The sequence below is a fragment of the Urocitellus parryii genome, chromosome 7, assembly GCF_045843805.1.
Source record: "Urocitellus parryii isolate mUroPar1 chromosome 7, mUroPar1.hap1, whole genome shotgun sequence".
In the NCBI taxonomy this organism is placed as follows: domain Eukaryota; kingdom Metazoa; phylum Chordata; class Mammalia; order Rodentia; family Sciuridae; genus Urocitellus; species Urocitellus parryii.
In genome coordinates this window covers 88,021,138-88,044,649 of record NC_135537.1, presented here as the reverse complement: position 1 = coordinate 88,044,649, position 23,512 = coordinate 88,021,138, and the positions used below count along the sequence as shown (strand labels likewise).

Here is a 23,512-nt window from a genome sequence, read left to right as displayed (position 1 = left end):
TTTTACTAAGTACTTATCTTCACCAAGAGGACATAGTATTATGCTTTCTAAAAAATGAAGAGAAAGAGTAGGGGGAGGAGAGACAGAAGTGTGGACTTCAAAAATTTTGGAACTAGATTGAAAGAGAACATTGAAAAAGACAAGAAATTATTGTTGAAATTTTGGATACCAATGCAAATAGAGTTTGCTAATAGGGACTATATGTATATAATTTTAAGTGAAAATGTAAAGAGGAACAGAAAGACATAAAAATAATGAAAATCAGTTAGGGAGTTCACCAAATTACAGATACAATACTTTTATGATACTTTTTTAAATTAAATTTCTGCTGGGTCTTTTCATGACCTCTCTTAATATTTGAGAATCATGGTTGAAAATGCCAGCTTTTAGCTTAAGCATCCTAAATAAATAAATGATGAACAGTTTTATTTATTCTGTTATCAATTAAAGAAAACAATGGTCTTTCTTATGGGAACACAGCCACCTTTCCTTGTATTTTAGTGCACAGTTGTCCCTTTGTATTCATGGAGGGGTTGCTCCAAGCCCATCCCCCCCATACACAGAAAAATCTGCTGAATTTCAAGTTCCTTATGTACAATAGTGTTATATGTTTATATGACTTACTGCACATCCTCCTGTATACTTTCAGGCATTTTTACATTAATCATAACATCCCAATACATTTTATTGGGTTGTAATATTTTATTGGGATGTTCAATATTGTTTAGGATCTAGTGTCTAGAATAAAGGTATGTACATATATAGTAATGATTGCATTTATTTCCAGATATCTTCAAACTCATCATTGACTGAATCTACTCATATATAACCTGAAGATATTCAGGACTGACTGCCCTTCAAACAGCATATAGGATTATAACTATGATATTAAATTTTATAACTTTCTCCATAAATATGGTATTTTAATAATCCCAAGTTACTATATCATATTTTATTATCCTAAATCATACAATATTTTATTTATCTGATCAGATTACAATAGAGAATGTTATTAGTAAATGGCCAACCCTGCTAGATGCTTTAGATATGATGCCACATATTAAAGTTGATGCTAACATCTAACACCCACAGTTAAAGACTAAACAGTCTCTTAGTAAAATTTTATTAATTGTTAATGATACAAAAGTACAAACAACTGTCAAGTTATACTCTTAATAACAATCTTAATGAAGAATGCTCAGTGTCAGTTACAGCATAGAATAAATGAAGTCAGAAAGATAAAAAACTTACTAGAAAGAATGTAAAGAAAACTTCATAGATGAGAAAGAACTTTTGGAAAAGAGGGGCAGGAAGGACATTCCACTGAGAGGGAAAAGCAAACTTAAAGGCCTAGGGAGAAGATGAATAAGGATAGATGTCAGGGATTGAAGTCAGTATACCCGAGACCAAGAGCTAGAGAAAAATGTGTGGAGTTGAGGAGGCTGGAGAATACAGTAGGCAGGAGCCCAGTGAGGACACCATGCTAGAGTCCTCAAACCAGGGTGATTATAGCAAGAGACTGAGATGAGGAAAAATAGAATCACATAAGTATTTCCAATTAAACAGATAGAACAAACTAGAGAGGAGGAAAGTTCCTCAACTCAGCAGCAGGAAGCTGTTGCAAAGCTGAGAGAGAGATGCTGATGGTTCTGAAAGAGATAAAGAAAATACTGGCCTCTGGAGTGATTCAGGAAGTGAAGGTTTTGTTTTGTTTTTGTTTTTGTTTTTGTTTTTGTTTTTAAAAAAAACTTGTCATTATTTGGATACAGTATGTGATAGGGAAATTAAAATAAAAGCTAACCCTTTAGCTTTCAAGTGATTGTTTGGATTGTGGAATTCAGTGACAGAGGGATTTGGAAACAATCATAATAATTTGGGGAAATAGAAATAATCCTCTAAATGTGACCCCCTCTCTCTCTCTCTTTGTCCCCCACCTTTCTGTCTCATTTGTAATCGAGAATTAAATCTACAATGATGCCACAGTCACTATGGAAATTCACTCTAACCCTACAAAAATTAAAAAAAATATTCTGTTTACTATACATGTCCCATTCTTGTTTTGTTTTTCAACTTAACATTTTTGAAATTGGGACAAGTCTAACATCAATCAACATTATTATCATAATTTTTTTTCTGTTGTATTTATTGTTTTCTTTTTCCCCCTGCTTTTTTTCCTGAAAAACTGACATCAAAGGATAAAATAGCTTAAAAAAATGAGTCAATTGTGAACCAAGAAAATATGTTATTCATCAAAACATTCAAATAAGAACTCATGGCAATAGAAATTTCCAACTATATTTTTAGATGCCATTTTGAAAAATAAATTCAATATTAACATCTATAATATTACAAAATACATGTTATTATAAGGTATGGTAATATTTGGAAAATATAGAAAACCACCCATATGTTCATTACTGTACACTGTTTTTAGGAATATGTTTTAAAATATTTTAATCTCAAGGAAGTGATTCTACATTTTTTTCTACTATTCCGGTAATGTCCAACTTCTTTAAATTTTTTTTCTGATAAGTAATATTTCCCCAGAGGTTAGAACCAATGTTTCTCTACTAATATACTTTTAATGCAGACGTGGTCCTGTAGCCTGACTGTTTTGCTTTGCTCTGCTTTTATTTCTATGTTCAGAATGCCTTTGGTCTTTTTTTTTTAAAGGAAATTTGAGTTGCTTTATTTAGCTTCCAATTTCTGGGAGGCTCAAGAATTGTAAGTATTCTGGACAACAGAAGAAAATAAGACTGTGCTTACAGATCTTTTTTCTGCCATATTCTTTCTTTAGGATTGCTATTTTATTGTTGCCCTTTCTGTTACACAGGATGTACACATCAGGTGTTAAAAGGTACAATACATTCTACAACTGAGCACCACTTTCTGTAACTGAACAGGCAAAGAAATTACACTGAACATCAGCATCTGGCAGTATTTATTTTTTTGGAAAAAAAGTGACTAAAATGGGTTTAAATTGATTAACACTATTAAATCACATCTAATATTTGATACTACATGATTCAATACAGCTATGCAATACAATTATACAAAAAAAAGTGTTAACATCAAAGAATACAACCAAAATTAAGATAGCAAACAAACCTATATAACTTTTTTTTGTACAGGAAAATACTTTTGAAGTATGCATGTAACTGCCCATTCTTTTAAAGAAAATCTATTGCAAGCAAAGTTATCAACCTCCAGAAAAATCACACATAGCATTACTAAGCATATCCCCAAAAAGTGTACAATATGCACACTTGGAAAATACAAAATTAAAAAAAAAAATTGTAAACAACAGGTGAGCTTCATGTTAATAAAAATGTGAAAAGAAGTCCCATTTTTAGCACTGTTGTATAAAGAATTGTCTTTTGATGCGAAGTTCATGAATTGTCCTCCTGCTGGGACAACACTTTACAAAAACACCGTGTTTTTGAAACGAGATTACAGAGCAAGATAGAGCATCTTAGCAATGTCATTTTATTAAAGTTTTTTTTTAATTTTTACTACTTTATCAAAACATGTCCCTTAGGTGTGTAGGATTCATTTTTAATATACAAAGGAGAGGCATATTTATTCCCATTCACACTCCTGGAAGATGCTTCCTGCAGTTGAGAAGGGTCTTCTTTTTCTTCTTTTCACTGGTTGTTTTTGGCCTTAGCATGTGTTAAGATGTGAGATTTCAGGTTAGTTGACTGAGCAAACTTCTTATTACAACCATCGAAGGGGCACACATAGGGCCTGTCTCCGGTATGGATTCGCACATGTGTGCGCAAATTGAAGTCCAGTGAAAAACGTTTCCCACAGCCTTCGAATGTGCACTGGAAGGGCTTCTCTCCAATATAAACCAGTTGGTGTCGTTTTAGTTTTGAGCTCTCAACCAAAGCTTTGCCACATTCGGCACAGCTGTGGACTCTGGGGCTGTGGGTGTGCAGATGTTTTCTCATAGCAGAATTATCCCTGAACATCTTTGTGCAGCCTTTATGAGGGCAAGCTATTGTTTTTGGAGCATGATCTTCTTTAATTTTTCTTGGCTTCTTTCTAGCAAATTCTGCCAGCTGTTTTGGATCTGAGAGGTCAATGCCAAGGATTCCTTCAGGAGGGAGTTTCTTTCCTGTCATATACTCTGAATAATCAGGAGGCGAGTTCTCTCCAATGATCTGTTCTTCAACCACTGTCTCATGGTCAATATCTTTTTTTTCGTCTGAGGACCACATGGTGACCAAGAACTCGCCCTCCTGGGTCTTGATCTGCACCTGCTTCTGCTCCCACTTCTTGTTGCCCAGGTAGGCCCCGCCGCCCCGGTAACTCTTCTTGCCACTCTTCTTGCCGCCGCCCTTCTTGACGCGGCCGCAGCCCGACGACAACGAGCCGCCGCCGCCGCCACCACGGTGACCAGCGTCTGCTCAATGTAGTCGTTGTCGCCGCCAGCCGGCGCCGTCACTAGGATGAGGATCTAGTCCTGGAAGCCGTCCTCTGCGAGCAGCCCGTCCGAGTCTTCGCCGCCCACCAACTCCTCGCGCGTCTGCACCAGGATCACCTCCTGGTGGTGGTGCACCTGGGTCGGGTCATCGGTGACCAGTGGCTGCAGTGCGATCATGGGCGGGTGGTGGTGTTGATGCTGGTGGTGGTGGCCGGCGTGCCCGTGGCCGCCCCTGCCGCAGTGGTCACCGCCAAGCCGCCGTCCTCGTCGTCGTCCTCCTCCTCCTCGCCCACCACCGTAGTCTCGATCGTCTCCCCCGGGATGGTCTCCACCTCGATCTAGTGCAGCTCCACGATCTCGGCCGGCATCTCTGAGCCGTCCGTGGCGCTGTAGAGGGTGTCGCCCGAGGCCCTGGCTGAGGGCGCGCGGCCGCCGCGGCGGCCTCGGCTCCTGGGCTGCGGGCGGGCGGGCGGGCGAAGAGGCGGCCGGCCCAGAATGCCTTTGGTCTTGTAGAGTTATTTTCTTTGATATCATATATTGACTAATGATTATAGAGAAGTTCTATTTGTCAGGCATCAACCGAAGTGTTTTCCATCAATTAGGTCATTTAAAATACAGCATCCCTATTTTTCTTACTCCTGCCTTATAGAACCAAGGCCGAGGAAGGTCAAGGAATGATTTCGTTTTTGTGCAGATAATAATACCAGAGTCAAGGAAGAGAAAAGAAAAAAAAAATCTCCTGTAGTTGTAGCTTATTTCTTGAGATACGCAGGAATTCTGATGTTCACTGATGTTTTCTCTAAATTTAGTAATGTGTGCAATATTCTTGAGCAGATTTTCTTCCACAACAAATCATGTCCCATTAACCTGCATCTTATCTTTCTAACTTTCTATCTGTATCAGTAGTCAGCCCAATAAACAATGCTTTCTCTGTATTCTCCACAATATAGCTCTTCCAAAGTGAATTCAAACTTATTCAATGTAATCTCATCCTCACCCATTTTAAAACAGAGGAGTAAGTAAAAGTAAATGAAACAATGTTTTAGATTTACAACTGCTCTCTGTTATCCAGTTTTGTCCCATGGCTTCAGTTAATATTCTTTGTATTTGCATTCTTCAGTTTCCTATATTTCATTATCTTTGGAAATTGTTTAAATCTGCTTTCTTTCTTCTGTATTTAACATTTATGCTAGAATTGCTTCCAATTTTTATGAACATGTTGTATTCTATTTTTCTTGGCCTGTCTCTAACATTTACATTTGCAGGTCACTATTTCTTTCCAAGACATACATTATCCTCTGACCTTTGTTCCCATAATGTTCACTGCTGTAATCCAAAGTGCTATCACTACTTTCTGCAATGGCTTTGTAACTGGTCTCCTTTCCATTACATGAGATCACTGTTTTATATTTTTATCCTAAAACTGCCGGATAAAGTTCTTTATACCCAACATCTCAGAATGCCTCCTATCCCTTCAAAACCCACGTAGGTACATGTTCCATTCTTAGTTTAAAACTAAGCAAGACTTCTGATTTTGCCCTGCCTCTGGAAGGTGATTATTTCAATAAATTTTTTCCTAAAAGGTCTTCTAGCAACCTGCTGTTGTCATTTATACACTGAGAGAGAATTTCTAACTTTTCTCTTAAGAATGCATAGTAGATTTAATGATTCACTTCTAAAGAACAGTAAGTAGTGAAAGAAGAGTGGATGGTTTATAAGACTGTGTTATAAAAGGCAAAACATACCAATAGTCCACTTCTAAGTGCCTTCTTTCCATAGCCCCCAAATTGCACTAGAATTCCATTCTATTACCTTAACATCAAATACAACTCATGCTGTATTAATATGAAAATAGATTAATGGTCTGTAAGTATAGTTTATGCAATTAACACATACAATCTACTAAAGTATAACCACCAAAATAATGTAATGTATTTGTTACATTTCTAAGAAAAGTCAGCGTTGAAAACTTAATTTAAAGTGAAATTTGAAACTTAAAGTCAAATTTAATTCTTGCATTTCTCTGTCTTTCCGTGTGTGTGTGTGTGTGTGTGTGTGTGTGTGTGTGTATTCTCAATTTCACAGGGCTTGGAATTAAACTCAAGTCTCACACATGCTAGACAGGTGTTGTATCAATGAGGTAAATATTCAGCCCTTTTAAAATCTTGAGACATGGTCTGAGCTTGAACTTGAATTTGCAACCCACCTTCCTCAGCTTCCTGATAACTGGGATTATAGGAATGTGCCCCCATGTACTGATTATGTCTAAGTTTTTTAAAATTATTTTAATTAGTTAAATGTGTCTAATTATTAACTAATTTTTTACTTTAATAATTATTGTGTGAAATTATATATAAAAATAACATCACTAATATTGATTTATATGAACAAGCACACTGAAAAGTCCCTGTAGTGAAAGTTGAATTTTCTGCTTCTCTTGGAGAGTGGGTTCCTAGTAAGTGGCAGGCCTCAGCATCCAAGGTGCTCTTGATAGGAGACTCTACTCACTGGCATTCCAGCAGACCACAGAAGCTCACCACCAACTTTTTTTTCCCAGGAGTCCCAGCTTCTGAATTTACAATATGCAAACTACCTCCAAGCATTTCACAACAATTCTCCTGTTGAGTGTGCTCAGCTAGTGGTATATATACCTCTTGGTTCAATGCTATTGGTTCATGTTTATGCTAATAAGGGTTTGGAAAAAGTACCAACCCCATTGGTCGAAACTTAAGACTTGCTAATAGCTCCACGCCCCATGAGGGAAAAGCAGAAGCAAGGGCAGAGCACTTGTGCTTATCCCAACAGTGAGTTCCCCTGTCCACGCTGCAGCTAGAGGTGAGATGAGGAGCGGGGGAGGAGCCGGGGAGGAACCCGGGAGGAGCCGGGGGAGGAGCCGCTGCTGCCTCCCAGAAGGTGCAGCCAAAATGGAGCCAGAGTAGCCAGAACAGCTGGAGGAGCCAGAGTAGCTGCCGCTGCATCCCAGAAGGAGAGGCCACAGCGTCTAAGACAAAGCTGCAGCTGGAGCACGAGAGCCACTGGAGCGCAGGTACCACTGCGGTGCAGGAGATAATGCCGCCCCAGCCAGGAAAAGGGAGCCACCAGAGCAAGCAAGCGTTGGAGTGCGGGAGCCACAGCCACCCTGCTGCCACCGCTGTCAGAGCATTGAATTCGCTCCAATGCAGAAGGCAACTTTGCTGCTGGAGTGTAGGATCCAATAATGCTGCCACCAGATTGCGGGATCCAAAACCACCTTGTTGATGGCGTCCAAAATTCAGGATCCCACAATGCCGCCAACAGAGTACCAGAGATGCTGGAGTGCAGGTGCCAATGCTGTTGCAGCTGGAATGCTGGAGCTGCTGCCACCAGAGCTCAGAGCCTCCCGCTATGGGACCCAAGCCAAATGATCCAAGCTGGGAGCCCCTCAGGAAAGGTGAAGGCACCTTGGGTTGGAGGACTGCAGCTTCTGGAGAGGTACTCTTTGGCGAAGGGAGTCGCCACATTAGAGGAAGTCTTACCTAGGGTGGGCATCTTTCTCTGCGGCACTGGAAGTGTGACTGTGAGTTTTGGGGTTGTCGTGCTGGAGGTAAGGGGGTACCTCTTGTGTTTTAAGGAGTGTGTAGAGGTAGAGGCAGCATGAGGATCCCTCAGGTGGGGGCATACCTTGCAGTGTCTGGGTGGGATCCCATTTTGTGAAGGTACAGGTATGTGGGTCTCAGTGAGGAGATCTTAAAGGAGAGTCAAGCTCCTGGGGACAGGAAGGCCTGTTGTGGGGGTGGAAAGGGGTTGCCAAAGGGAGCCCAGCCTTCCGCAAAAATGAGAGGATCAATTTGGGGCCATGAAGACTTCCTCCCACATTTCAACATTCTCATTCCTGGGAGACAACTCTAGAAGTCAACTCTAGAAGACAACTCTGGAAGACAACTCTAGAAGGCCCCTTCACTTAGCGTTCCCGGCCAGAGTGTATGGACTGCTCCTTTGGTATATGGGTCTCCTCACCCCTTGCTTTCTATGACAGGAAGATAGCAGGTTTTTGCTTGCCCTGCACCTTTTCACTCTCCTTTGGGCCAACCTCGAGCTTATTCAGACCTCTGGATTCCTAGCTTAATCAAGGTCCCTGTAGAGGTTGGGGATGTTTACAGTTATGGAGACAAAGGATAGCATTTCCATATCTGGACTGTGAATGTGTGGGTCCATGAATATGGCTGTGTGTGCATGAGGACATGTGCCTGGAGTATGTGTATATGAGAATGTGTGTGCACCAGTCTGGAGATGTCCAAGTGTATATCTAGGTATTGTGTGTATGTGTATCTATCTGTGTGCATGAACAGTTTTTGTGAGTCTGTACTTGTATGATATGTGAGTTCATGGGAGTGAATAAGGCTATGACTCTGTGTGTGCTTGTGTGGTCAGTGTGAATTACCCTTCTGTTGTTAGTGCTGCCATCACTCAGCCTGGCGCCACATTGCAGCTATGTTTGCATCTTGCAAGTCGTCAGCCCAAGATAAAGGGAATACAAAATAAAGGACACAGAATAGAGAAGTAGAAAAAAAGGCAGAGGGCAGAATGTGGGATGAAGGTGTGAACAGAAAGGGCCAGAGCATGCAAGGAAATCAGGGGCATAGGGAGTGGCTCTTCCAGGCCCTGAGTGCTTCCATTTAGGAAGGTGCTGCAGCCATTGCCCAGAGGCAGTATATGACATGAGGCCACAGCTGCCTGCTGTCAGAGCATTCTTGGAGCTGGGAGTGTGCACATAGGGGCAAGTTAGTGTCATCTTGGATTCTGAGTTCTTCTTTGATTTGTAAAGTTGTAGCACTGCCTCTGTAAAGACAGGTGACGCATAGAGGTGCAGCTTCCAGCAGGAAGGACAGTAGCTACTTGAACATGACCAAGAGCACATGACCTCAGCATTTTTGACAAGGCACAGAGTACCTGTGTGAAGGCCACCTGGAGCTCACCTGCCAGGTAAGGACTTCACTAATTACCTGTCGCTCAGTCAAGTGAGTGGCAGTAGTGGATGACCTGGTTCTAAAGCTCCTTGCTAAAGGAGGAAAATATTTTAAGTGCTATAGTAAATGTTTTTTCTAGAGGAGTTGAAAGAAGGAAATTTGGAGGGAACAAAAGAGGTTGTTCTGTCAATTTGGGGCTGGGGTCAGGTTGAACCTGACAAGGTAATCTGCTGCCTACAAGATTAGAAAGTCCTCATGCTTGCTAACATTGAAAGAGATTGGCATGGCCACATTTTACCATTGTTTTCCTTTTCTATAGTTTATGTTCACTTAAAGTGCTTAATTCTAATCGAATTACTAATGTGAAAAAGCACAAAGTACAGCTAAGAGATTGCATTAGGAAACTATAATATTTAACATGGGATTTTTTAAAAAAAATCTATTTATCCAAAACCTGATTTATTTTGTGTAATGGCTTAAAGTCTGATAATTGATGTTGGTGATGTGTTATACATGAATTGTCTTTTATAATATTTTTGATAATTTTGAAACATTCAGAAAATGAGTCTTTCAATCAAGACTTTTATATTGTAGTTGTATGTCAATATTAATAAGTTTGATATTACATCTTTTAACAAAGTTCAAATTCTTGCAGATTATACTTTGAGCACTTATTTATCTGCAGCAGATGAAAAAAATATCCTACACATTACTATTTTAGAAATGTATGTTAAGTAAAAATGTACTGAAATGCATTGAGAAGTCTATCCAAGATTTTTTAGAGTTTTACAAAATCTTGTCAAATTTATAAAGTATGAGTTTAAAAACAAATTTCATGAGATATAACAAAACATTCTTTTAAAGTAGTAGTCAAAATCCTTTTATTTTGGTGGAGGAAAGAGTGAAGGAAAGCTGGCACATTTTAAAAAACAAAATTGGTGCAAGAAAATCTTTTGAGTAAATATATATATATATATATATATATATATATATATATATATATATATATTCAATTTAAAATATTTTCCAAATGGAAAAATGCAAGAGTTTTTCCTGCTTTTTGTAAATTTTTGGTCTGGTGAGTTGCCAATTTTAACTTGTTTTTGTTTTATGTGAGATTCATGTGAGATTCAGATACACAGTGATATCTATATGGTTATCTGAAAGGCTTTCAGCTGCTGAGGAAGTGTATTTATGTTCTCAGTTCAAAAGAACTTATTCCCTGGAAAGCACTGAAAAAAAATGAAAACATTTCAGGATTATTTTCAGATTACTTTTTATATTCCTTTTTGATACTATAGGTTATTTTATCTGTTATAGATGTTAAGTACTTTTTTATAAAGTAAAAATTTAGACTATATTTGGAAAAAATACCTAGATATATCTGATATTTAAAAGAGATTTTGTCAAAAGCATAAATTAACAAAGGTGACAAGTTAATGGAGGTGGACAAGTTAATTGAGATTTTTCACATAATTTGAGAAAATAACATATGCTTGCTGACTTTAGGAATCATGGCTGGTGAGAAATCACCAAAGATTTACCAAAGGCAACCTTATCATAAACAAAATATACTAAAATCTGCAGGTTCCAATTCATAATGCTTATAAATGTTTCTAGTATTCATACTGTCCAAAAGTTTCAAATCACATCTCCAACTGCAGCTGATTTGTTAGTTTTTAGGGATGGTTAAATATATGCCTATACTTTATCAATTCATTCTTTCCACAATTCCAGATACAATGTAAAAAAATATTTTCAGTGAATCACTTTCTTTCTTTTAAGTATTTACCTCTTTGACCTGGTCAAATTAGTGAACTGATTTAGAAGATAAAATCTAGAAAATACCACAGGTCTTACAATGTCAAATATTGATCATTGGTGGTACACATAGATAGCTTTTGTTTTTGCTTTATGGAAAAAGATTTTAGAAGTGTTGATGAGAGGCTAAACTATTTTGATGCAAATCATATATATTTTTAAGTTCTACATATTTTTAATTTCTTTATGAATATTTTAATACTTATTGTTAAGTACATGTACACCAAGAGAAAATATTAAATATAGGGAAATACTTGCTTGGGGATTTTAAATTAGCTTTATAATATATATATAGTAGTTTTTGACTATTTTAGATCATAGTTCATTGCCTCAATTGGCATGAAATAAAAACATAATATTTAACGTTCCTATCAGTATTCCTTTATATTTTATAAACATACTACATGCAAAATTGGTATTAAGTTTAACATAAAATTTCACTCAAAAAATTATGAAGACTAAATTAGATTACCAACTCAAATAGTGTATTTGCTCTCACAATTGTTTGGCTGCCAAACATAGGTTAAATAAATTTCTTTACCTAAACTCTTTGCATTGTAATGAAATACATTCTGCCTGGTTGAAAAGTCATGATCTACTAGAAATTTGCCTGTAAAATAATTTGTAAACATTAAATATTTTGAATATAGGATTCTTCACAATTGATATAAATAATTTTGTATGTATATCATATGACATCAGTGTTGATTTTTAATGTTTATCATTATTTTCTGTGACTTGGTGATTTTCATTAAAGTATTTGGTACTTTCTCCAAGACTGAAATGTCAACATAAAGTGTACTTGATTGTATTAAAAATGTGTTGCAGGAATTGAGCAAGCAAAGAAAAATATAAAGGCTTTTTATGTTTTTTTTATAAATCTAGTGTAGGTTCTGCTTATCTGTAGCTCTTTATTGATGCTATAGATAAGATGGTGCTGCTATGTTAGTGAAAGATAAAATACAAAACATTTCACTTCAAAACTTGAACAGAAAGGCTATTTTTTTTTTAATTTATGCATTTGAAGTCCAAGTTTGTTTTCTCTTTTTTATAATCCCTGAGTGACACTTGAAATGTCTCAACAATTTTCAGACTTCTTGATGATGGACTATTTGTGGCAATTGTAGGGAAAATCTATTTTATTGGCAGCATAAAACACTTTTAAGATTGTGTCTCTAGCACAATTTGTGATGCAGGAGAAGTAGAGTATCTTAAAGACAAAAGACTTAGGATAATACAGACCTTACTGGGTAGATATAATCTTCTTTCAACTTCAGATTTGAAAACTTGCAGTGTGGTATATCATAAATGTGGGTTTCTTAAGAGATTTTCATCCTAGAAATAAAATCCTTGGTGATACACATTTGTGTTAGTCTTTTCAACAGTGGGTTGAAGTTCAGCTGTAGCCTGAGGGAGAATCTTCTGATCATTGTGAACTGCAATAGAAAAGACTCTGTTCTTGACAGGTGCAAACCATAAAAATTACCCTGTCATTTTTCCTAAATTAATAAAGCTTAAAGACCAATCATATCTAAGTTGTTTTCTGGTGTTTTAATATTTACCATTTTAAAACAGAAAATGGTTCCTCTGGGCCGATTTGATGGGGTTAATGCAATGTCAGATTCTAAGAACTCACTTAAATAAACAAGATTAGCACTAGTAATCTTATTTTATTTTCACAAGCAGTAATTCTGACAATAATAGTATGTCTATCAGTTAGGTAAGAACTAGCCAGTGCAGTACCACTGTGAATTCTAGCAAGAAAGATAAAGTGAGATGTTTTCGTTTTATGTTTCTCAAGCTAAAAGACAAAGGGTTGTTAGTGAACTAGACTTGGACTCCTTTAGCCCCAGCACTTTTATTCAGTGAACTTCCAATATACAATTATTTGGTTTAATATCTAAACTATATTTTAATATAAGTGCCAATAGCACAGTATTTTATAGTAATTGCTTTCAATTATTTCATTAATAAAGCTAAGTCCCTAGATATCCTGGGAAAAATGTGCATATTTTATAAATTCTTGTTTGTGGGTGATTCAAAAGATAGACATTATAAAGCTGTATTTTCTAATTTTTACATTTTATTCTCATAAGACTTTCTTTTTTCTAATTTATTGAATATATCAAGATTTGTTTACAAAAAAACTTATCTAGTAAAATAATTTTTTTTAAATTGATAATTTCAACTTAGAAAGAATGTTTAGTTTCTCTCACAGTTACTACAAACGTTTACTTGTGAGTCTGCTTAATCTGTTTTTACTACATATGCACACTCTAATAAAATCATGTCAAGAAATAAAATAGCTAACACCTATGAACATTTTTTGGCAGTTTGTAACTTTTGTAGCGTGTTTTTTGGGAATGTACCTTGTCTGCACTTCCACAAAGGCTAATTTGTCATTTATTAATGGAAAAAAAATCATAGAGATACAAGTGATCTTTGAGACCATTTGGAGAATTTACACCCTCTTGAATTAATAAAGGAGTTGCTTTGTGATACCTCTCAAAGATAGCAATATATGTCCTGCTTGAACATGGATAGTGACAAAGAGTACACTACCTCACAAAGATAGCAACTTTCATTCTTGAACATCTCTTCTTTTCTTCATCAAAATTAATTATTCCTATTTTTTAAGTCTCCTGATACCAATGTGGCTATATAGAATTTTTTTCTCTATTACATTTGAGCTTGAAAATCTCATTTGCCTTGGTTTCCAAACCCTATACTCTCCCAGTTACCCTCTCCTAAATAGTTTTTCCATATTAGTCTTTATGTGTGGTATGCATCTGAATGTGATCCACTTTATGGTCCTACTATGAAAAGACATCTGTCTCTTTTAAACAGATGTTCTGCTTATCTAAAAGATTTCAGGATTATGCTATTTGTCAATATGGAATGTACACTTGTCTTTTATGAATTTAGATCTTGCACACTTCTCTTCTTGAGGTTTATGATTGGTTAACTTGCTCCTTGTTGTCAGTGATTATTCTTTCAGCTGCTTATGCTTTTCTAATCTAAGGAAGTCTGGCATGTGCAATTATAAGTTAAAAATTTTGTCTTCAGCTCTATTGCATATATATTTTTAAATATTTATTTATTTATCATTTTATTTATCTATTTATTTACTTATTTATTTATATGTGGTACTGTGGATTGAACCCAGGCCTCACACATGATTGACGAGTACGCTACCACTGATCTACAACCCTAGCCCACATATATTTTAAAGACCTCTTGATACCAATTAATGTAATTGAAAACACTATCAAACAACAAAAACAACAAAATACTATTAACAAAACAAACATAAAGATAGCTTGTGTTCTTGTTGCATTTAGATATTTTGAATAATTTTGATCATCAATAATTTATGTAGCTTTATTATTTTTATGCTTAAATGAGTCTTGCTTCTACATACCCTCTCACTTTTCCAAACACCACACCCTTCTCCCAGGGGGAAGAAAGGAATAATTGCAAATTTTCATACCACAATGGGAAATCCAGAGTTACTGAGAATTCCAAGCATTCAACTTGACATTTAGCATATTTAGGTGAGACCTATGTAGAGCCATATTTGGGGCAGGGTTAGGAATAAGAAAGAACTTAGTTATTTGTGTTAATATCTTTATTGCAGGTACTTTATAGGCAATATATATCAGTATATATAAGCAAAATTTCTACTGCAGGAATTTTATGATTTTTAATGTCTTCAAAGGGTAGAAACTTCCACCCTAAATCAAAATTTCCAACACTAAAATCTTCCATTTTATTAAATTAATTTTTCCCATTAAAAAGAATTTGGAAGTGATGGCCTCTTTCAAGATAAGCCTAGCTAAAGACTAAGAGGACACTGAATGCTGAAACTTGAAGATTAGCTTTTTAATCCAGGATGCTCAACACCATTATATTTGAGAAGCTTGGCATATCGAACATATGTGGATATACTAGGGCACTTGAAAATTTCAATTGTAGGGAGTTGAAGTGGTAAGTAAAATCTCTGCTTATATTCATGTCATAAAATGTTCTAAGGTTGTGATTGTTCTTCCCATGAGTAGGCAGAAATTACATTAAATGCAATACTGAAGATGAGATAATGGCTAAAATCACTTTTTATTGCACATGAATAGTCATATGAACATAGAGCATGAAGGCTAAGGCTAGGTTTTTACTCCTCTAGATGATTCTCACAGGCTTCTTTATTCCTTTTGGAGATCACCTGGATTATTCCCCATTTACTTGCCTTTGCTACCTCCTTATTAAAGAAAAAGAAACACAGCACAGTATTACCCAATTTCTGTTTATTGATGGTTTGTCCTTTTGTTTCCAGGAATTGAAAATTTACTGTTATCAGAAATGATGAAAGGGAAAGCCATTGTCTGTAATTGCTAGCTCAGGTTACTTGCTATCGCTTTTAATGAAAATTAGATATGCATAAACCATTGAAACAATATTTATCTAGAGTTCAAACTGCATGGTAGATATTTCCACATCCAACTCTCCCAGATGGTTTGGTTATGAGAAATATTCAAAAGAGAGGTCTTTGGCATGCAACTGTAAGACACTCTAGCACCTGAATTTGGCTTATTACAAAAACAAAGAAAAGTATTATTCATTGCTGGTGGGACCTGCAAATTGGTACGGCCAATCTAGAAAGTAGTATGGAGATTCCTTGTAAAACTTAGAATGGAACCATCATTTGATCCAGCTATCCCACTCCTATGTTTATACCCAAAGGACTTAAAGACAGCATACTTCAGGGACACAGCTATATCAATGTTTATAGCAGCACAATTCACAATAGCTAAATTGTGGAACCAACCCAGATGCCCTTCAGTAGATGAATGGATAGGGAAATTTTGGTATATATACACGATGGAACATTACTCAGCATTAAAAGAGAATAAAATCATGGTATTTGCAGGTAAATGGATGGAATTGGAGAATGTAGTACTAAGTGAAATAAGCCAATCCAAAAAAATCAAAGGCTGAATGTTTATGAGGATGCTGACTCATAATGGTGATGTGGGGGGGGAGCATGGGAGGAATGATGGAACTTTATATAGGGCAAAGGGGAGGGAAGGGAAGAGAGGGGGCAAAGGGTAAGGAATGATGGTGAAATGAGATAGAGATCATTACCCTAAGTACATGTATGAAGACACAATTGGTGTGAAAATAATTTGTGTACAATCAGTGACTTGAAAAATTGAGCTCTATGTGTATAATATTAAATGAATTGCACTCTACCACTGGGTATAACAAATTAGAATAAATAAATGATATAATAAAAAATTAAATAAATAAAACTTAAAAAAGAAAAGAAAAGCTATTATTACATTTGAATTTAAATCATGGTGAATTGTATGTTATTGAGAAGATGCTACTGTGTCACAGATCCTATCCCTAACTTTACTTCTCTTTGCTCATCACACTGAGATAACCTTTTCTGGTAGAGAGTGTTTACATTTCTACCCCTCTGCCTGGCTTAGGAACCTCTGCAAACAGCTGCCACACAAGGTCAGTCACTGATCTGTGAAGGTGGCTTTATTCGGAAATAGTGTCTTTGTAGATAAAATAAAATTAAAGTGTGATTTTAGTGGGAAAGGGTGGGCCCTATATCTATTACTGGTGTTACCTTAAGAAGGGAAATTAGAATATGGGACACAGAGATAAAAGCACACCCAGAGGGAAGAAATCCAGTTGAAGATAGAGGTGGCTGAAAGTTCAGGTAATTTAAGGATGTCCACATGCCACCAGAAGCTAGAGAAGAGAGAAGGATCCACTCCTGTAGGCTTCAGAGGGAGCATGGCCCTGCTGACCTCTTGACTTTGAACTTCAGGCCTCCATGCTGTGGAAGAATGAATATCAGTTACTTCAAGGCCTTAGTCACACCTTAGCTAATAAATACGGTGGGTTCCAAACAGGGTATCAAACCTCTAGGTAAAATAAGTTGTACAAACTTTATCATCACACTTTCCACTAGAGTATTAGATGTGAGGCATTCATAGACACCGATGCTTGCCATTCCTGAAACAGTATATTAAATCATTCATCTCAATTGAGATTTTGCTTACAAACTTCTAATATTTGCGCCTATGGATTCAAAAAGGAGATTACACTCAACCCCACTGCAAACCTCAGGTGGCCTGGGGTGTTCGCCTTTGGCTGTGGTTGACTGTCAGCATGATTGGGTTGGACCATTAAAGCAGCAGCTTAAAGGCATAGTCAGAGAGCAACAAAAAGCCAAAACGCATCTCACACTTGGGAAAGGTGGAGGCCAATTCGTTATCAAAAGAATGAATGAATAAATAAATAAATAAATAAATAAATAAATAAATAAATAAATAAATAAATAAATAAGTTAAAAAGAGGGCAAGAGTTAAATTACAGTATTTAAAGCTTTTTGTGTGTTTGTGTTTCTCCTCCATGCCTCTGCAGGGATTCCAGCCACAGGCTGTAGTTCACAGATGCATTGGGATTCTGATTTCACTGCCAACTTGGGAACTGTAAAGATGAGGCCAAACTGCATTTCCCATTTCTGGCATGGTGTGAGCGTGCACTGTGTGACCCTAAACCCACCCCTTCTTCTGAGGCTCTAGGCTACCTGCTGCTTTACTGTAGACTCTAAAGGCAGCAGACTTCTCTCCTGCTGGAAGGAGACAATTAGGTTCTTTCACATCAGTGTGACAACATTAAGTTTTAAGTTGCAAGAGAACTTGAAAGTAGCAAAAAAATACCCTCAGACCTCTTCTCTTCAAATATCTTCTATTTCCTAATGGGCATTTTGGACAGAATTCTTGAAAGGAAGTTTTAATAGTTGCCATGACCCTTTATGCCTTCCTCTCTTTTAGGGTTCAGAACTCAGCTGTATGTGTGTTTTTTATTTTATTAATTTTTTTTTATTAAGGTGCCTTCTGAAAAGACTTGCATACCATATCTAAAAACCTCTCCCACATTTTCCAGCTGTTGTGTATATTTCTTCTCTTGGCATGTCCTTTCTTTAATCATCTCTGGCACTTCCTGCCTCCTGTTCCATGCTGCTACCAGAAATAGCCCACTCAACAGCTGGTCTCTAAGGAAGAAGGCTGCTGAAATTTGGGGGGATCTCTCACATCCAAGCCATAACACACTGTGTTGTCACATCAATGTTGTTTTATGAATTATACACTGTCACTGTTGCTATGATATATTTCAGAACACCATGCTTACTCAGAAATGTTCTAAGATCTGTTTATGCAGATTGTTCTAATTTACTAAAATGATTATATTTATGAAATATGCAATAGTGTTGCAAAAATGATAGTGATGTGTACATTGTAAATTTATAGGAATAGATGTTTCCAGTACTAAAGTTAGGTGGATTCTACTAGTTCTGCCCCCTTTTCATTTATAGTACTGCTAATAATATGAAATTTAAAATTATGAAAAGTTCAAATAAAACAACTATTTTTTTGTTTTTATACTTCTTTGGAAATTAAAAAGGACACAGAAACATGCTTTTAGAGAAGTGTTGCAAGGAGATAATGATATGTAATCTAACTCATTCGAGTAGATGACCTCTTCTTGAGACTTATGTGGAAAGACTTCTTGAGTCTTATGAGGATATAATTTAGGAATATAGTGTCTCCCTTTCATAAAATCAGTCTGCTCTAATCTCTAATCTAGGATTTGTGTCATGAGACATTGCCATTGGGTTTCTTCTCAAGAAGTTCATCAAAACATTATGTAAGTTTCAGTCATAGTGAAGAAATTATATTCACTATTTTAACATTGTGAAAATATTGGAAAAGACACCAAAACTCTTTTGACTATCCTACAGCACATCATAGCAGTCATCTGTGATCACATTATGAGTGCATATTTGGGGATGATATGAACACATGAGGATCTCAATCATTCAATAGGAAAGTCTACGAATGTGTGGGAGGCAGTGTGAGTGAATGAGTATCAAAGAGAGGTTGTATTTATCAAAGATCAACTGACTCCTCCACATTTTTGTCTGAGCTTGCCCTGCATGCCAAGAAATGTAGAACAAGGAATCTTTTTTTCTTTGTTTTTAGAGTACTTCTGAATATCCTACAGATGTACTTCACCGTAACAGAGATGTTTATTATACATGTAACTCTTATAACTTACAGGATAACTTGTAGATTTATAAAATATTATGACATTAAATGTCTAGAATGACTATAATATACTCCAACTTTTTCTAGAATAGAAATTTCTGCTTTTTACTCAAGTATATGTTCCAATTTTGACACATAAAATATTTTCTGTTTGTATTTAAGTAATAAGAAATTCTAAACTCTTCCATAAACAAATGGCTTTTTGGAATGTCTCATTATTATTACTGCTATATTCAGAAGCTATCATTTTGAGGTCTTGATGTTCAGGGGAGATATTAAGAATGAAAATTTTATGAAGAATTACTTAAACTACACAAAATGCAAGAATTATTAAAATTATAAAGAAGTTCAAAGACAAATTAATCAGAAAAGTTTTACTATCCAGCTGAAAACAAAATCAACATTAATTAAAATTTGTTCACTCATTCTGTATGCCCATATGTGCACATACTTACATACACACATTCACACAGGAACAGTGGTATAAATAGATGATTTTTATTTAGAGTTTCCATTTTTCTGTTGAAATTCTTTCTATTATCTCCTTATATCAAGTTCCATTTTATGATTATATCCATGCTGCATGCTTTCATGAGAGCCATTTAAGAATATTTACTTTCTAATTCCATAATCTGCATTACGTTTGCATCTCTTTCTATTGTTTTTGTCATCTTCTTTATTGAGCACATTTTATTACTTTTTATACATTATATTATTATTCTGTTGCTCCATAAGAAATTACTCCCAAGCTTAAAACAATCAATAATTATTATCTCATAATTTCTCTGGGTCAGGATTCTGTTGTGGTTTATCTGGGTGGTTGTGACTTAGGGTATCTTATGTGGATACATACAGTCAAGCTGTCAGCCAGGGCTGAAGTCATTTTAAAAGGCTGAAAAACTACTTTGAAGCTCACATAAAAGGCTGGATAACCACTCTGTAGCTCATGCAATTGGCGAATGCGAGGAGGGTGTTTAATTACTCACCATGTGTCATGTATACCTACTTACCTAATGATACAATTGATGACTTCAGAGCTAGTGATTTCATGGTGTGGGGGGAGAGCCCAAGATAGAAATCATGTTTTGTCTAATAACCTAATTTTAGAGGTGACATACCTTTTCTTCTGTCATATTCTATTAAGTTAATAAGTCCATTTCACACTCAAGGGGAGATGATTACAATACTGATGTATGTCCCACAGCATAGAGTTAATTAGGGACCATCTTTGAGGCTATCTATTACACACATTTAGAGATTTTTGCAAGCATGTTGGACATTATACCATTCTGTGTTTCAGGTCTCACTCTATTTCTTTTAAAGACTATTGTGTTCTCTTTTTTCCAGATAACTACTTTATTGTGAGATCATTTTAATCTCATCAAATGTTTTCAAACATTTTTTTAGAGAGGGGTCAATATAATCCCTTGCTCTAAGGTGAGAATAATCAGTTATGCTTAAAATGTAAACCTTTCTAGAGTCACAGAATATTCAGCAAGATCTCTCCTCTGGTTTGACTTTCAAAAATGTTATCTCCCATATACATAAAACAGATGTATGTGTGTATGTATACTAATGCAGGAATCCACTGTAAATGCACTATAATGTACATTATATTACATTTGTATTGATGTTGTAGAAAATAGCCTATTTCATCTTCTTTGTGTCATAATTTTTCTATGTTAAAATCTATATGGTGTGAAAAATGAATTGTAGTAAAGACGCCAGATATTTGGTAAAGAAAATAATTATTAATTATAATTTTGATTTAGAGGTAGAATAATAGATAATAAGTATAATTTAAATATTCACAAGAGTGAAAATAATTTGGAAATTCATATTTCAGTGTCTGTTTTTCATATCAATAATACAATAAACTATATTTCTGATCAACTTCATTGCCTCTGTGATATGATGCAGCATATATTTTTCCATAAATTGACAAATATAGAAGATAGTCCATAATCTAAGAAGGAAAGAAAGTTTGTCTGAAGGACTGTTTTCAGGTCTCCAGTTGAATGAGATTTTCAGCTTCATTACATTTTCAGTGTATTTGTACATATACTCATTTTGTCTATAGCATTGGAGTAGTAAAAAAAAGCACCAAAAACCTTTAAAAATCAAACTTATACATAAAAAGTTTGTGATATCATCTTGGAGTATTTCTGACATTGTCTACTGACTTTGGTATCAAGGATTCCATGATGCATTTATAAAAAATATATAATATATAAATATCTATATCTATATCTATCTATCTATCTATCTATATATATATATATATATATATATATATATAGAGAGAGAGAGAGAGAGAGAGAGAGAGAGAGGTGTGTCAGGAAATTCTGAATTGCATTTGATATGTATCATGAATTACATTTGTAATTGTTAAGTATTATTATAATTTAATAAGTACATAGCACAAATGTATCAGAATAAATATCCTTATAAGAGTTTTCAAAATGCTAAGTAGCAAAATGGAGAATTTTATATTGTGGCAAATTTGTATTTGCTGTTTTTTCCTCCAACATTAACATTTATGTAACTACAAGGTTTTTATTATTCTAAACACAGAGCTGAAGGACTGTTCATGAAGAGTGCAGGAAATGCTAGATAAGCTTTTAGTGACTGGCAGTGCCAAAGCTAGCTGTGCTTAAGTTATCTCCTATGCTACCTTCTTATTTTGCCTTGTTGTTGCTAAAGGGGGAATTTATTAAGTGAGAAGAAAATTCAGACCAATGAATCAATTACTTCTCTCTTTCCTTTATATTCATCATGATAAATCTTTTGTTTGTTTGTTTAGCATGAGGACACAGGTTCCAGTACAAATCATTTAAACATTCAAAGATGCTTTACTTAAATAAAATTAGGTCTTGATGACTGCAGTCACAAATATAAGGAATAAAGGACATATGCTAAATTAGTTCTCTCTTACCCAATGAATTGTTCACTCTATGCCTGCTGTGCTAGTCCTGAGTTATTCCAGGGCTTGCTCAATGCAAAAATTGTAAGACTGTATGTGTGGAACATTACAAGTGAACAAAGAAGTCCAAATAAATACCATTCTAGGATATGAATATGCAGTGTTACATTATTTCCATTTCATCATATGTAAGTTGGATTTCATGGAAGTAGACATATAGTAATAGACCACATTCAAATGTCAGTTCTGTTTTATTTTCTCTATGAAATCACAATTGCTTTGGCTTTTTCTGGGGGAAAAAGAATATGATCCATGAATTGACAACAAACATTATCATACATGCAATAACTTTCCTTAATTTGAAAGCATATCAGTGTCTGTAGCAGTAGGTTTAAACTAAACAAATTATTTTCCTAGTAATTATGAGATCATTTAGAATTTTGTGTTCAGGAAATGTAGAAATTTGAAAATCTTTTGTTCCTCCCTGAAGAACTATTGCTTTCAATCCCATAGACACACAAAAATACAATAGTGAGTAAGAACAAAACATACAGATAGTATAGCATAAGTAGATCAGAAAAAAACTTTGGGGCTAGCTTAAAAGATATGTGTGACCTTACTTAAATTATTTAAATTTGTTTCTTCCAGTTCTATTACCTTAAAAGTAATTTAATAATTCAAATATTATAGTGCAATAATGAAGATTAACCTAAGATGAGCTATGAAAAATATTTAATTCTCACTGGCACATAGTGAGTACTCAAGAATAACCTGTTGAATGAAGGCGTTAGACAATCTTCTTGCCAAATTGCATCATGAAATCATAAAATAAATCTGGAAAGATCCTCAAAAGAAAGTTAAAATTAGCTTATCTGTCACATCTCCAGAAACATTATCTGGAAATACTTCCCTTAGAACTATTTACTCCTGATTCTCTGCTACTTCTGTGCTCCCATATTCTTTATTTTTGCAATGATGTAGGTTTTGTTTTTATTTTCTTTAACATATCTGTCTGCCTGATTTGCCTGCAAGTTCTGCAGTGGTGAAAATTGTGTCTTCAAAAAATTGATTTATCACTATATTCAGAGTGATCAACACAATGTTAAAATAAATACTATTGAATTGAAATTAATGGATTAAAAATGGAAAATATTAATTTCACTACTCAATTTTCAAAATAAACACATTTATTTTTTACAAAAGCAAGAAGAGAAATAAAAAAGAAAAAAATTAATACCACTTTCAAACGTGTCATCACTAACAATGA

General features: G+C 35.4%; 2 pseudogenes; both read right to left on the bottom strand.

The window, feature by feature from the left end:
* LOC144256020 (ruvB-like 1) overlaps positions 1-23,512 on the bottom strand; it is a 211,303-nt pseudogene that overhangs the window by 9,934 nt on the left and 177,857 nt on the right.
* The window catches only part of LOC144255796 (transcriptional repressor protein YY1 pseudogene), a 115,221-nt pseudogene continuing 95,335 nt past the window's right edge, over positions 3,627-23,512 (bottom strand).